The following is a 13,752-nucleotide window of genomic DNA, read 5'->3' as shown; positions in this document are numbered from 1 at the left end:
TAAGATTGTTGAAATTTACGTAATTATTTTATTTATTTTCATATTAATTAATTATTAGATTAATTATGACATTGTCACGGTTTGACCACGGTGAGAAACAAAATTTTCTTTTTATTAGATTGTGTAATTTATGCTTGTTAAGGAACACCCTGAAAAAAATTTCCTGGAGTCGCCATTGTTTCTATTTCTCTGTTTTGTTAATGCTTTATGGGCTTATTATTTTAATTCCATGAAGGATTTAAAAAAGAAAAAAAAAATTTTTTTCTTCTCTCTATTTGTGTGTGTACTAGGTTTCTGGGTTTTTGGGGGTGGCTCACTTAATAGATCTTTGTCACCCCTATCTTAGGATTTTCTCAGTGTTTTAATAGATGAAGCCACTTGTTTCTACTGCTAAAAAAAGGGAAAAGGAGTAGAGCATGAGAAAATTTGGGAGTTCATTCTGGATGTGAAAATGTGTAGAGAAGTGTGTTATTGAGGAGGGACCTGAGTTTGGTTGTTTACAGGGAATATATGTATTTATATATTTATCCACTAAAAATAACAGCAAGCCGGGAGAAATTCAGTACCTAACCTTGCCCATTACAGGTTATGTTATCCTTTGGTGCCCACTAAATTGAGTAATAATTTTGAATATAACAATTAATGATACAATAAGCCGAAAGATGCAAGAGAAGAAAAATTATCATCTAAATTAGATAATTATAAGAAATTCTGCGATTCCTTCTTATGTTTTTCACTAACAATTCAAGAAAAAATTGTAACAAAATGGGCTCATTTCACATGCTAAGAACAAATAAAACTCGTTATAGGGTAGTCTCAACAAATGGCATCAGAAAAATAAGAATACCTGCTCTCTAAATTCCACTTCTGCTCTTTAAACTGCACTTGTTTTTCTTCTTGAGTAGGCAGAGCAGCAACATCAACCTGATCACACACGTACGATAATTATTCTCCACATAAAGTATATGTCTAAAGCTAATCTTGCAAAAGTGCATGAGATCTTACATTCCCATTATCGGTACATTGAAAGGAGAACATGCAAAATGTCCACGTGCCAACTTGCAAGAATGGATACATGTTATACATATTGTTCTGACAAACGCAACGTGTCTTAATAGAGTTATTTAATTGAATTATATTATTAGGTTATCATCTTGATTAATGTGTATTAATTAGTATTTAATTGCAAGCACACCCACCGTGGCAACCTAGAAACGATCCGGCAAAAAAAAACTCCATCCTCTCCAAACAAAAGTCCAGAACACTACTGAAAAACTTGCCGTCGGTCTGATTTTGTCCGATCCAAAAGCCCAGAACAAAAGTCCACTGAAAATGCCGAGTCGATGTCTTCCATCCAATCTGATTTCGTCCAAGCCCAGCCAGCCACTACTCCCAACCCATCTACCCAAAATCAAAACCCACCACCCAAAAAAAAAAAAAAAAAAAAAAAAAAAAACCCCAAAGTAGAAGAAGCACCAAAACCACTTGGGAAATGAGGTTGGAACAAGCAGTTGAAAACCACGAAGTAATTTCACCACCGAACGGGTTGCTGGATTTTACCATGAAAGAAAGAAAAGAGAGAGGAGAGGAGAGAGAATCAAGAGGGACACAGACAAGCGAAGTGGGGAGTCAGGGATGCGAGAGGGTAAAGTGAGAAAAAATAATAATAAAAAAATCTAAGCAACTGCTACAATAAGTTGTACTGTAGCTAGGTTGCAAATTTTTTTAGAAATAGCAATCTGGTCGGAGCTTATTTTTATGGGTTTGGTGGGTAGAATAACAACTGGAAGGGTTTTACACTGTCCTATGCTAGTGTGCTTAATCAAAACCAAATCTTACATTAGTAAATTTTTCATAAAGTTCGTTTACTGTGTCAGTTGGTGACCCTTTGATCTAATAATGAAAACAATCAAATTATGATCTTGATGCTCTTTCCTTTTTTCTTCCCTTACTACCCACTGAGAATATTCTTCCCTTACTAGAAGTCTCCTAATCCTTCATTTTGTATGGTTAAACACCTTCCCCAACCAAACGACAACCATAAATCCTTAGTCCTAAATATTTTTGAAGTCAGTTATGAATTCTTAACAAATTAGTTTAGGAATCATGTATTTTTAATTTTGCTCTTCCATTCTATTTCTTCCAAAGTTATAGTTTTTATTATTTCTTTAATTGACATGTCTTTTTTAATTGCTTTATGATATTATTTTTTAGTCTTCTTCTATCATTTTTCATTGCCTTAAATCAACTCACTCTTTTTGGTGTATTAATTGCTTTCTTCTATATATGATCAAATCACTTCAAACAATTATTACTAATCTTCTCATCAACATGGGACATTCCTATTTTTAAGCATATCTCTCTCTCTCCATGTCATCCTACAACTTGGAACCATCACACTTAAAACTGTTCCGTCAATAGCAATCTGTAAACAATGATCTAAAGAATTCCTTCTAGCTTTGTGGGTGAAACAAAAATGGCCTACACCTACTAATCTTTTCTACTTTTTAAATTTACCCATTAATTAATGGCACCATTCATTTTCTTTTCTTCTCTGCCTTTCAATTGTTTATTCTTGAGAAACTGTGTGGAATCTTTCATCTTTCAATAATAGAAGAATATTCAACAATGGACTTAAAAAAAAGAAGAAGAAGGAATATTCAACAATGTGCCAATGTTTAGTGGGAACACAAAATACCTGATCTAAGGCCTAGAAAGTTAGCCCAAAAGTTCAGTAAAGAGCCATTCCTCACTGCCCATTTAACATTCCTTATTAAAAAGGGGCTGTCATTGTTTAAGGCTTATCCATGAGTGTGACCCATTAACCTTGAACAATTTCCGATAAACTCAAGTTTGAAATTGTTTGTAGGCCTTGATTGAGCTGGAGCAGGGTTTGAACATGTTATTTTTATTGTGAAGTCGATCTTGGAAATTCACTACTCGGCTTGATTTGATTAGGACTAGTTGAAGTTGTACATATCTTTCTATCGTTTTTCCCAATGTTTTCTCAGCGACCAAATGCAGTATAACCAAGACATTTTTAATTTGAGGTTTGTGCGAGAATATTTTTCGTCTTTTTTCGTTGTTTATGTTTTGTTGTTTGTTTCGTAATGTATCAGGATGTTTTGTAATAAAAAAAGTAAAGTTGTATGACGTTGAATTTGTTGTTTATTTATTTTAAAATGGGTTATTGATGGTGAGCTTTCCTATTGGGTTAATTGTGTCATTGGCTTTATTTTTGGATCTTTGAATTACGTGAATTCAGTATCTAGCCTTTCACATTACAAGTGATGCTAGCATAAGACGAAAAAATAAGCCAAAAGACGTAAAAGAAGAAAAATTCATTGTCGCGGTGTTTTTGATAATTTTTAAATCAGACTATTACAAGAAATTTTGCAATTCCAACTTAAGTTCTTTACTATTGTTCAAGAAAATTAGTAACAAAATGGGTTCGACTCCCACGCTAAGAACAAATAAAACAGAGTAAACTCATTTAAGGTAGTTCCAATAAAAGGAATCAAAAGCATATGAGTACCTGCTCTTTAAATTGCAGTTCTACTTCTTTAGATTGCTCCTCCTTTTCTTCTTAAATAGATAAAGTAGTAACTTCAACCTGAACATAAATGTATGATATTTATTCCACACATAAAATAGAAGTACATGTCTAATCTAATTTTGCAAAAGAGCATGACACCTTACATTACAATATTCACCTAATGAAGTTTTTTGGTATGCTCAAAGCTTAGAAACAGAGTCCCATAGATGTATTTTTCCTTACAAGCGATCATTTCTATGGCTAAAGATGATGAAAGGAGAAATTGAAAAAAAGATAAGAGATAGATTCTGCCATTGCTTTGGGGAAAAGGAATAGCAATCTATAATTTCTCCATAGATTGCTCTATCGAATTCTCACGTTTCAAAAAGACTACAAATAATGATGTTTGTATATGAAAAATAATAGGCATATAAAAGAGTAACAATAAGATACCGACTTGGAGTAAGTAACTTGTTCAACTTTCAAGAAAAATTTTTTTCTCAACAAAAAAAATAAATAAATAAAATTCAAGAATGCTTACATAAATTATGATAAATAGGTATATAATTATTATAATCAAGCTAATTAATAAAAAAATGCAACACTATATGAATGAATAGGTATAAGATATAAGTTTTTCTCATCCAGAATTAGAAAATAGTAATAATAATAACAAAAAAAAAAAAAAAAAAAAAAACAGTTTTTCCTAAAACTCAACCAAAAAAAAAAAAAAAAAAAAAATTGGACTCAACCCAACTTGAAACTCAGCCTTTAATTTACAAGGTCAATAGCCCAATAAGATAAAATAAGAAAAAATAAGTGGACAAAGTTTAGGTATAAAATTGGTTATAGCCTAAGGCAACAATGTTGCTCAATATTTTTTTTATTGTAGGTAAATTTTTGACAAATTTGCTATTGGATTATATTTTCTTTTTATATTTTCCATACTTACAAAATTTCTAAAATCAAAGATCAATAGCTATGTCATCAATAAATTGTTTAAATGACAATTTTTTGTAGTTTAAAATTATGCATAAAATATAAGCTTATAGATCATATAGTAAATAATATCTAATTGATACAAATTTTTACGTGTATTAAGAGCGTAAAGAATATGCAATCCAATAGTTAGATTTTCAAGATATATTATAATGTTAATTTTGTAAAAGAAAATTGTAGCTTTAGACTATAACCAATTTTGTAGCTAAACTTTATAAAAAATAAAGTATAATCCTCTCATTCCCTATTTGGTTAATGAGAAAAACGAACCCAAAATTTCTTTTCTTACATTCTTCTCATCCTTTCATATATTGGAGTTTGTTTTCTTGTTGAGGCGAGTTTTATGTTCCAACAAATTCCTGGTTCTTAGGGCTTTCTATGCACAGAGCCATGGCCAAGGCCAACAAAAGCAGCAATTTTAAAGAAGGTAAATCTCTCTCTATTTCTCTGTTCTGTTAATGCTTTATGGGCTTATTATGTTAATTCCATGAAGGATTTTTTTATTTTTTAATTCTTATCTCTATTTGTGTGTGTACTAGGTTCCTGGGTTTTAAGGGGCGGCTCACTTAATAGATCTTTGTCACCCCTATCTTAGGATTTTCTCAGTGTTTTAATAGATGAGGCCACTTGTTTCTACTGCTAAAAAAGAAAAAAAAAGGAGTAGAGCATGAGAAAATTTGGGAGTTCATTCTGGAGGTGAAGATGTGTAGAGAAGTGTGTTATTGAGGAGGGACCTGAGTTTGGTTGTTTACAGGGAATATATGCATATATAAATTTATCCACTAAAAATGACAGCAAGCTGGGAGAAATTCAGTATCTAACCTTGCCCATTACAAGTTGTGTTATCCTAAGGTGCCCACTAAATTGAGTAATAATTTTGAATGTAACAATTAATAATACAATAAGCCAAAAGATGCAAGAGAAGAAAAATTCATCATCATGGTGTTTCTGATAATTTTTAAATCAGATTATTATAAGAAATTCTGCGATTCCTTCTTATGTTTTTTTGCTAACAATTCAAGAAAAAATTGTAACAAAATGGGCTCATTTCACATGCTAAGAACAAATAAAACTCGTTATAGGGTAGTCTCAATGAATGGCATCAGAAACATAAGAGTACCTGCTCTCTAAATTCCACTTCTGCTCTTTAAATTGCACTTTTTTTTCTTCTTGAGTAGGCAGAGCAGTAACATCAACATGATCACACACGTACGATAATTATTCTCCACATAAAGTATATGTCTAAAGCTAATCTTGCAAAAGTGCATGAGATCTTACATTTTCAGAAATAATTTTAATGGAGTTTCCTTGTATGCTTGGGGCTTAGGAACTGATTCCCATGGATGTATTTTACTTTACAAGTAATCACATCTATGGCTAAAGATGACGAAGGGAGATTGTGCCATGGCTTTGGGAAAAAGGAATGGTAATCTGTAATTTCTGCTTCAATTTTTTTGTCAATGTTTATAAAGAATGATCTTCAACATTGTGCCAATTGTTTTCTATTCTCTACAGTTATCCACTAGAGGGACCATTCATTTTGTCTTCTCCTCTACCTTTCAATTGTTTTTTTCTTGAGAAAGCGTGTCAAACCTTTCATCTTTCAACCATTGTAGAAAATTCGACACTGTACCAACGTTAGTGGGAATGCTTTTACAAAACCAATTGGTATAGCTGATGAGTTTCAACTTTTAACTAGCTATAGACTTTTCAAACTATGTTCTCCACCTTCTAAATTAATCATAACCAATATTACATTTTACATTGGCAGATTTCATAAAGTTCTTTTTTTTTTTTTTTTCTTTTTTTAATCTGAAAATTTCATAATGTCGTTTTTTACTGTATTAGATGGTATTTCTTTTTTATCTATTAATGAAAACAAATAAATGAAGAGTTGATGAATATTCTTTCAGCCTGATTTCTATTATGGTCTTTGAAAATGTTCTCCCCAACTGCACTAATCATCTCTGCCATTTAGGATTGAGTGAAAAAACAAAAATCATATGCCCTTAAGAAAAGAATGTACCTCCAATATAAATAGCAGTAGGAACTGTTGAATATTTCGATATTAGGAGTATTATATTAACCAATGATTAAAAGTAAAATACCATTTGATATAATGCTAATAGGAGCGAAGTTTTTCTTTTGAAAATGTCTTGTTTGAATACATACTGAAAATAATAATATAAGGCTAATTAAAGGAGTTTCCTGAATTTAGAAAATTAGTGTTTCTGGCGCCAGAAAAAGGTGTCCATTAGTTTGTTATCTCAATTTACAAAGTGGAGAGATCAATAACTCACTATCCATGCACAGCTCACCTTATCTGATATTTTTGAGAGCTTAATAACCAAACATTATCGTGGACCCATCGACCTATCTCATTCACTATCAATTTGTTATCTTAACTTATTACACATGAGGTATCAAGAACTTTATGACTTAGAAATATTGTCTATTTCTCAAACTTGTAACAATGATTCCTTGTGCATGCCAACTTGACTCTTGCCAGTCAAGTCTTTGAAAGAAGATACCTGTGCAATTTGCAAGAAGAAATGTTGGGCCAATTGGTAGCTGATGAGTTTCAACTTGCTATAGACTTTTCAAACTATGTTCTCCACCTTCTAAATTAATCATAACCAATATTACATATTTACACTGGTAGATTTCAAAATTTTCTTTTTTTTTAATCTTGAAAATTTCATAATGTCATTTTTTACTGTATTAGATGGTATTTCTTTTTGTAAGGTTGAATTTAATCAACCATTTTATTGGCTTTATTCCGTGCCAAATTTGCTTGTATTTCAGCATTTAGTAACCCTGTATTTAGGTGAGTTTGTTGTAAGGGTAGTGAGTGAGATAGAGTAAAGTTTGCTCAAGAGTGTGCAAGAAAACAGAGACTCGTGGCTTGGCTTCGCGGGTGACTCGCGGCTGCAAGCCGCCAGACGCAGCACATGTGCCAAGCATGCCAGAAGGTGAACAGTCATGCTAGCTGGAGCATTACAGGACAAAACAGGACAACTGGCCATACGGTTATCTCGCGACTGGATCTCGCGACTCAGTCAAGTCGCGAGGTCAAGCCACGAGCCACCCCTGTTTTGTAAATCTTGACGTTTCACATTCCTCTTTCAGTCCAGTATAAATACCCCTTTTACCCACAAATGTAAGAGAGCTTCCAAAGAGAATTTTGAGAGAGAAACCCTAAAGAAAAATAAGATTGATTCACCCACAATCTATACATTAGAGTCTCTTCAAATTCCTTAACTCTCTTCCTCTCCATTGTCAAATCCTTGAGAGGTATTTTACCAAACCTTGTTCTCACCATATTCATCACTGTGAGAGGGCTGTTTGGATTTCTGGGAAGCAGTTAGGAAGGAACCAATCTTCATTGGTTGATGCTACGGTCTAGTAGCGGAATCCGGGAAGCTAGAAAAGAAAAAGATTCGGCGCAACCTCGTTGGAGCAAGAAGCTTGGAGGGCTTAGGTGCACTGGGTAGATTAGGCTTGGAGGGTCTATTGCTGTCCATGTATCCCAACTATATTTTCTAGTGGATTGTTTACCGCTTGGAGGGCGGCGGAGAGGTTTTACGCCAAGGGCTTCGGTTTCCTCTTCGATAACACATCGTGTGTTGTCTTTGTGTTTGCGTCTTCCTTCCCTTTTATCTTTGCCTTTTTATCTGCTGTGAGTTGTGATTTTAATTTGGCTTAGATAGTTTTTCCAATTCCATATTATAGCTTATGTTAATTTTCCGCACACTAGTTGTTTGATATAATGCTTGAATTGGTTAAGTTGTAATTTGAGGTCTAAACGTTCAAGGGTGTTTATACACATATTTGAACTCTCACTTTTTTTTTTTTTTTTTTTTTTATCTATTAATGAAAACAAATAAATGAAGAGTTGATGAATATTCTTTCTGCCTGATTTCTATTATGGTCTTTGAAAATGTTCTCCCCATCTGCAATAATCATCTATGCCATTTAGGATTGAGTGAAAAAAAAAAAAAAAAAAATCATATGCCCTTACGAAAAGAATGTACCTCCCATATAAATAGCAGTAGGAACTGTTGAATATTTCGATATTAGGAGTATTATATTAACCAATGATTAAAAGAAAATACCCTTTGATATAATGCTAATAGGAGCGAAGTTTTTCTTTTGAAAATGTCTTGTTTGAATACATACTGAAAATAATAATATAAGGCTAATTAAAGGAGTTCCCTGAATTTAGAAAATTAGTGTTTCTTGGCGCCAGAAAAAGGTGTCCATTAGTTTGTTATCTCAATTTACAAAGTGGAGAGATCAATAACTCACTATCCATGCACAGCTCATCTTATCTGATATTTTTGAGAGCTTAATAACCAAACAATATCGTGGACCCATCGACCTATCTCATTCACTATGAATTTGTTGTCTTAACTTATTACACATGAGGTATCAAGAGCTTTATGACTTAGAAATATTGTGCGATTAGCAAGAAGAAATTTTGAGCCAATTAATCGAGACAATAATGCAACCATGGCAGCAAGTTTTTCACGGAAGGTACATCTTTTTGTCATTGGCCTTTTATTTTACTAGTCAAGAGTCTCTAGAGAAGATATTTGTGCAAGTTGCGAGAAGAAATCTTGTACCAATTAATCTGGACAAAAATGACACCATCCAACGAGCTTGACAAAGTGCAAGGTGGGAGAATTGTCTTGCTTGCCGACAACATATGTGGGGTCCTTCCGGTGTCAACACCAACATAGTTCCGACTTGCACCGTTGAGGTCACATTGGTTCCAATTTCCACCCTCTCTACATTGGTTGTCAAATTAGGGACTATCAGTGACTCAACCCAAGCTCAGTAGTCCTCTATTTAACATGGGGATTAAAACAGTGGCATAGTGGTTCTATATTCATTCTCCTATTTTTTACTAAGTATTTTCACACCTACAAAATTTTTTCAATTAATGTTGACGTGTCCCTTGTAAGAAAATCACATTGTGCCTATATTTTTTGACACATTGCCATCCGTTAGCATTTACACTTTCATGGCCAAGAAGAACAAAGGAAAACATTCAAAATTTGATCATTTGGTAAATGCTTATTTATGATACAACTTGGATTAGAAAATTGCAAAGATATTATTAGCTGTCAAGATGTTCACTGCATTAATTAAATTTCACTTATTTGCTAAGGATAAAAGATAAATTCCAAGTAGGACCCTGCAGTGGCAATGACAAGCTAATTTATGAACTCATCAATTGACAAGTTTTGAGAAAGAAACAAGGAAGATATAGTTTATCAGACTCTAGAATTTTGAATGTAAGGATTGGATTTCCTTGCCAAAAATCAGGTTGTAAGATATTAAAGCCTTTAGGGGAGACACACATCATATATGAATCCATAGTTTTTAATAGTAATTGAACTTGTGTTGAGTTTATTGATTAGATGCGGACTAAAGTTTTTACTTTTTATCATTATGAACAGTGCATATGGCAAAATTTTATAGTTTTTTATTTATTTATTTTTAGACGGGTAAGTTAAATTTATTGAACTAAGAATCAAAATATGCCTCAGTTGAGTGGATCAAGGCGGAGAATAGATAGAGTCACCATCTAGTTTATGGCCTAGAAACCATATATATAACGCCCTTACATAGAAGGACTGATCTTTCTATTGAAGTATGGGTTCGAAATTTAGGTACGGATTGGGAATGTGTTTGGCACCCAAGACTGCCTGACCCATGGGTCAACTTCCACTCATTGTGTCTTACGTCTTAATTTCATTAAAGACATGTTCAATATTGTATCTTAAACTCAAGTGCACACTAGCAAGCATATAACATTGTATCAATTATCCCAAAACCCTAACATCACATCACATATAGCATTGAAACCCTAACATACATCTAACCATACATCTCATCTCATATTTCATCTAGCACAACAACATGTATATATCAAATCAAGGAAGAAACATAGGCATGGTAAGATTAAACAAACATGTGATTGCATCTAAACATCATCCAAACAAACATAATCACACTCACCATCAAAACAACATACTCCAAATGCATGTTCTTATGAATGCATGGCTTCCCTCACTCTACCACAGCATCTATGCATTAATGCATGTTCATATCATATGCATGTCTATATGAATAAATAAATCAAAAACCCTAACTAGCATCAAAGAGGTAGACAAACTAAAATAAGACAAAATAGAGAGATGGAAACTCAAGGGCAGAACAAAAGAGATTAAATAGAGGCTGAACATGTGAAAAAAAAAAAAAACCTAAACTTAAACAAACATGTTATATCACAAATAAACCCAGAAAACAATGAAAAACAAGAATTAAAATAAGAAAAGAAAGGAAAAAGACTTAGAACATATACCTCAAATATAAAGCTCATTGGCTTGATTTTGACCATTCTCCCACAATCAAATACAAAAGTGATTGGTAATCTTAAACTCAAAGATCAATGCTAGAAATGACCCCAATTAGAAAATATTGACTTGAGGATGTTTTGTGAAAAACTCCTTTGATTCACTATTTCTAGTGAATCTTGTGTTTTGCGTTAGGATTTTCTCTGTGTTTTGAAAAGATACCATATATGGCTTTTATATATTGAGAAAATGGAGGTTTGGAATGGCTTCCAAATGATGTAAGATTCATTCCAAACCTTAACTTTAATGCAGAAAAATTGGTATTTCATAGTTTCTAGAACCCTAACATGCGTACACATGCCTGTGTATGCATACACAAATATAAAGCATGCATACGCAGGTCTGGAGCATGCGTTCGCATACGTGGGTCTGTGACACATGCCGTAGGGTTTCGATGACCCTTATTTTCCATAAATAGTTTTATTTAGTTCATAAAAAGTTATATTTTCCATAAAAACCATCCTCAAGCCAATTTTCAATTTGATTAGGCCCTAAACTAACCTTGGGCTTTAGAATTTTACCAATATTGAAGAATGGCGGCCCAAGTTGTAAAAGGGGTACAAAATGCGGTGTCTACAGCTCCCTAATTTGAACAAAGAATGTTGTTCATAACAATTTTTTTTTTTTTTTCATTGCATGAATAAAGAAAACACAAACACGCGCACACACACATATATATAGGTCAAATGTCATATACATTTACATATGGTTTACTCTTTCACAAAATATACACAAATGTAATTCTATATATATTAGCCACATCAAAGCCATTACATGCGAGCATACCAATGAAACATTTGGCATACTTAAACCACTCTAATGACAACAAATACGATTCAATTAAAAATCACTCTTTTGCTTAGCATGATTTTATGAGGTTCATATGCTTTATATGTAAAAGACAACACAATTACAACAATAAAATAACAAAGGCAGAAATGCAGGGGAGAAACCACTATTGATGTTTTGGTTGGTTGAGCACTTGAAAATCCTTGAAACATTGGCATTTGAAGCCCGACAATAAGAACAATAGCAATATAAATAATAAATAAAAGTTAATATAAAAATGAAAAAAGGAAAATGGTATAAATTATGTGAAAGGGGTTAATGTAGGCTTACCAATTGTTATTCACAAGCAAGTAAAACTTGATAGCTCAAATGTCTTTCCTATCACAAAAAAAAAAAAAAAAAAAAAAAAAAAAAAAAAAATGATAATGTGAATTATAACACTAGTAAAAAAATTTCTACAAATTTAGAAATTTGAGTAATGTTCGTTGTCCAACTATTACTTCATTCTACTCACAATAATATTTGTAAAAATATTTATTAGTTTCAAGTTAATTGGTACAATAGAAACAGTTTAGTTAGAAATAGTAGTATAAGAAAGAGGAAAAAACAAGGAAGATTGAAAGATTACAGTAACTATGTGGGCTGTTTTCATTTATCTAAAATTTTCATTATGTTACCAAATAGAAACGATGTTTTTGATCTTTCTTTGTAACATAATATTTTATGGTTATCTTATCTCTATCACAAGCTAAAAGATATTGGGTTGAAGCTATTTGGTGACACAAAATGGTGGTTGTAATTGTATGTCTGAAAGACTTTGGTAATTTACTGTAAATGTAATAGTCTAACGGAAAAGTGGATGAGGATGTACCTATAATTTCCTGAAAGTGGTGTGGGCACTTTGGTCCTCCGCGAATCAACTTTGTTGACGCTCCAACAATATTGAATCACCAAACTTGTAGCTTTTTTAGTATTCTCCACGAACCCTATACAAGAAAGTGACAGAGGGAATATGCTTGACTTGCCCAAAATTAGGACCTTCATTTGGTTGTAGACTAAGAACGAATTTGGCTGGCATATCAAAAAAATCCACAATTTTGAGGCTTTTAAGATGGTGGATGCCAGTGACTAAGAACGAATCTGGGCAAGGTCCAATGTCAGGCTGATCAAGAAGGGGCAGCGCACCTTCATCTATCATCAACCTATTCAAACCTGTCAAACTTCAAAGCCCTAGATTCTTGAGTTTTTGGAAGCCTCCTCTCTCAATACGTAATTGCTTACCTATGTATCCATCGTAACGCCATAGTTCCACCAAAATAGGCGTAGCTTGAAGGACCTTTAATGGATCATCCATTAATCTTGACCAGATTAAACTAATTCTAGTTATACTCTTGAGTTTAGGAATCCATTTTGGCAACTTTTCTAGTCGCCCAAAAAAGCGGAGTTTTCATAGGAAGGGTGGAGGGGAAGACATTGATTGCAATTCAAGAACTTCATCCTCACTTGATGCGCATATATCCAAAGATTGAAGGTGGCTCATTTCCTTTAGCACAGTACACAAAACTATTCCATTTTCTCTCTTTAATTTAGAGATTTCCAACTTCCTCAATAGTAACAAACTTCCCAATTCTGCAATAAGAGCAGCGCAGCTGGCTTTAATCTTAATAAGCTTCTGTAAGGCTTGTAAACACCCAACGCCACTGTGTATCTTTACTATGTCGAAAATCAATACTAAGATTTTTATTAGCATTTTCAATGTAGGCTACAACATATCATAGTTTACAGAGCCCACTGATCTCTGCTAGTAGCTCAGATACAAAGGAACGTTTCAAATCCAACGTCTCTAGGTTATGCAATTTACCTATGGTCTTTGGAAGCATTTTTACTTTTGTATCTCTTAGGCTTAAATATCTCAAATGAAATAGGTTTCCCACTTCTTTAGGAATGTAATCTATAGGAGCACCTTAACAATCCATTATTTTCATTAACTTGAAGTTTGCAAAA

The 13,752-nt window shown here is 33.1% G+C and overlaps 1 protein-coding gene across 32 annotated transcripts in view; it reads right to left on the bottom strand.

Moving 5' to 3' along the window:
• Nucleotides 1–13,752, bottom strand: part of LOC126694253 (disease resistance protein RPM1-like) — a 397,275-nt gene that overhangs the window by 278,066 nt on the left and 105,457 nt on the right. For 25 of the 32 annotated variants that reach the window (XM_050390355.1, XM_050390370.1, XM_050390371.1 and 22 more), the window contains exons 1-2: nucleotides 5,655–5,781; nucleotides 3,536–3,613 (exon numbers count right to left, since the gene is read on the bottom strand). The exons of 4 other annotated variants lie outside the window; for them this stretch is intronic. The gene's annotated coding sequence lies outside the window, so the exon portion shown is untranslated. Of the gene's footprint in view, nucleotides 1–847; nucleotides 925–3,535; nucleotides 3,614–5,654; nucleotides 6,179–13,752 lie in introns of those variants that run through there. 3 more of the 32 variants (XM_050390334.1, XM_050390350.1, XM_050390348.1) reach the window with 3 other exon arrangements.

This window comes from Quercus robur, chromosome 8 (assembly GCF_932294415.1).
Source record: "Quercus robur chromosome 8, dhQueRobu3.1, whole genome shotgun sequence".
Taxonomy (NCBI): Eukaryota; Viridiplantae; Streptophyta; class Magnoliopsida; order Fagales; family Fagaceae; genus Quercus; species Quercus robur.
Note: the sequence above shows the minus strand (reverse complement) of the source record. Positions and strands in the feature narration are given on the sequence as shown.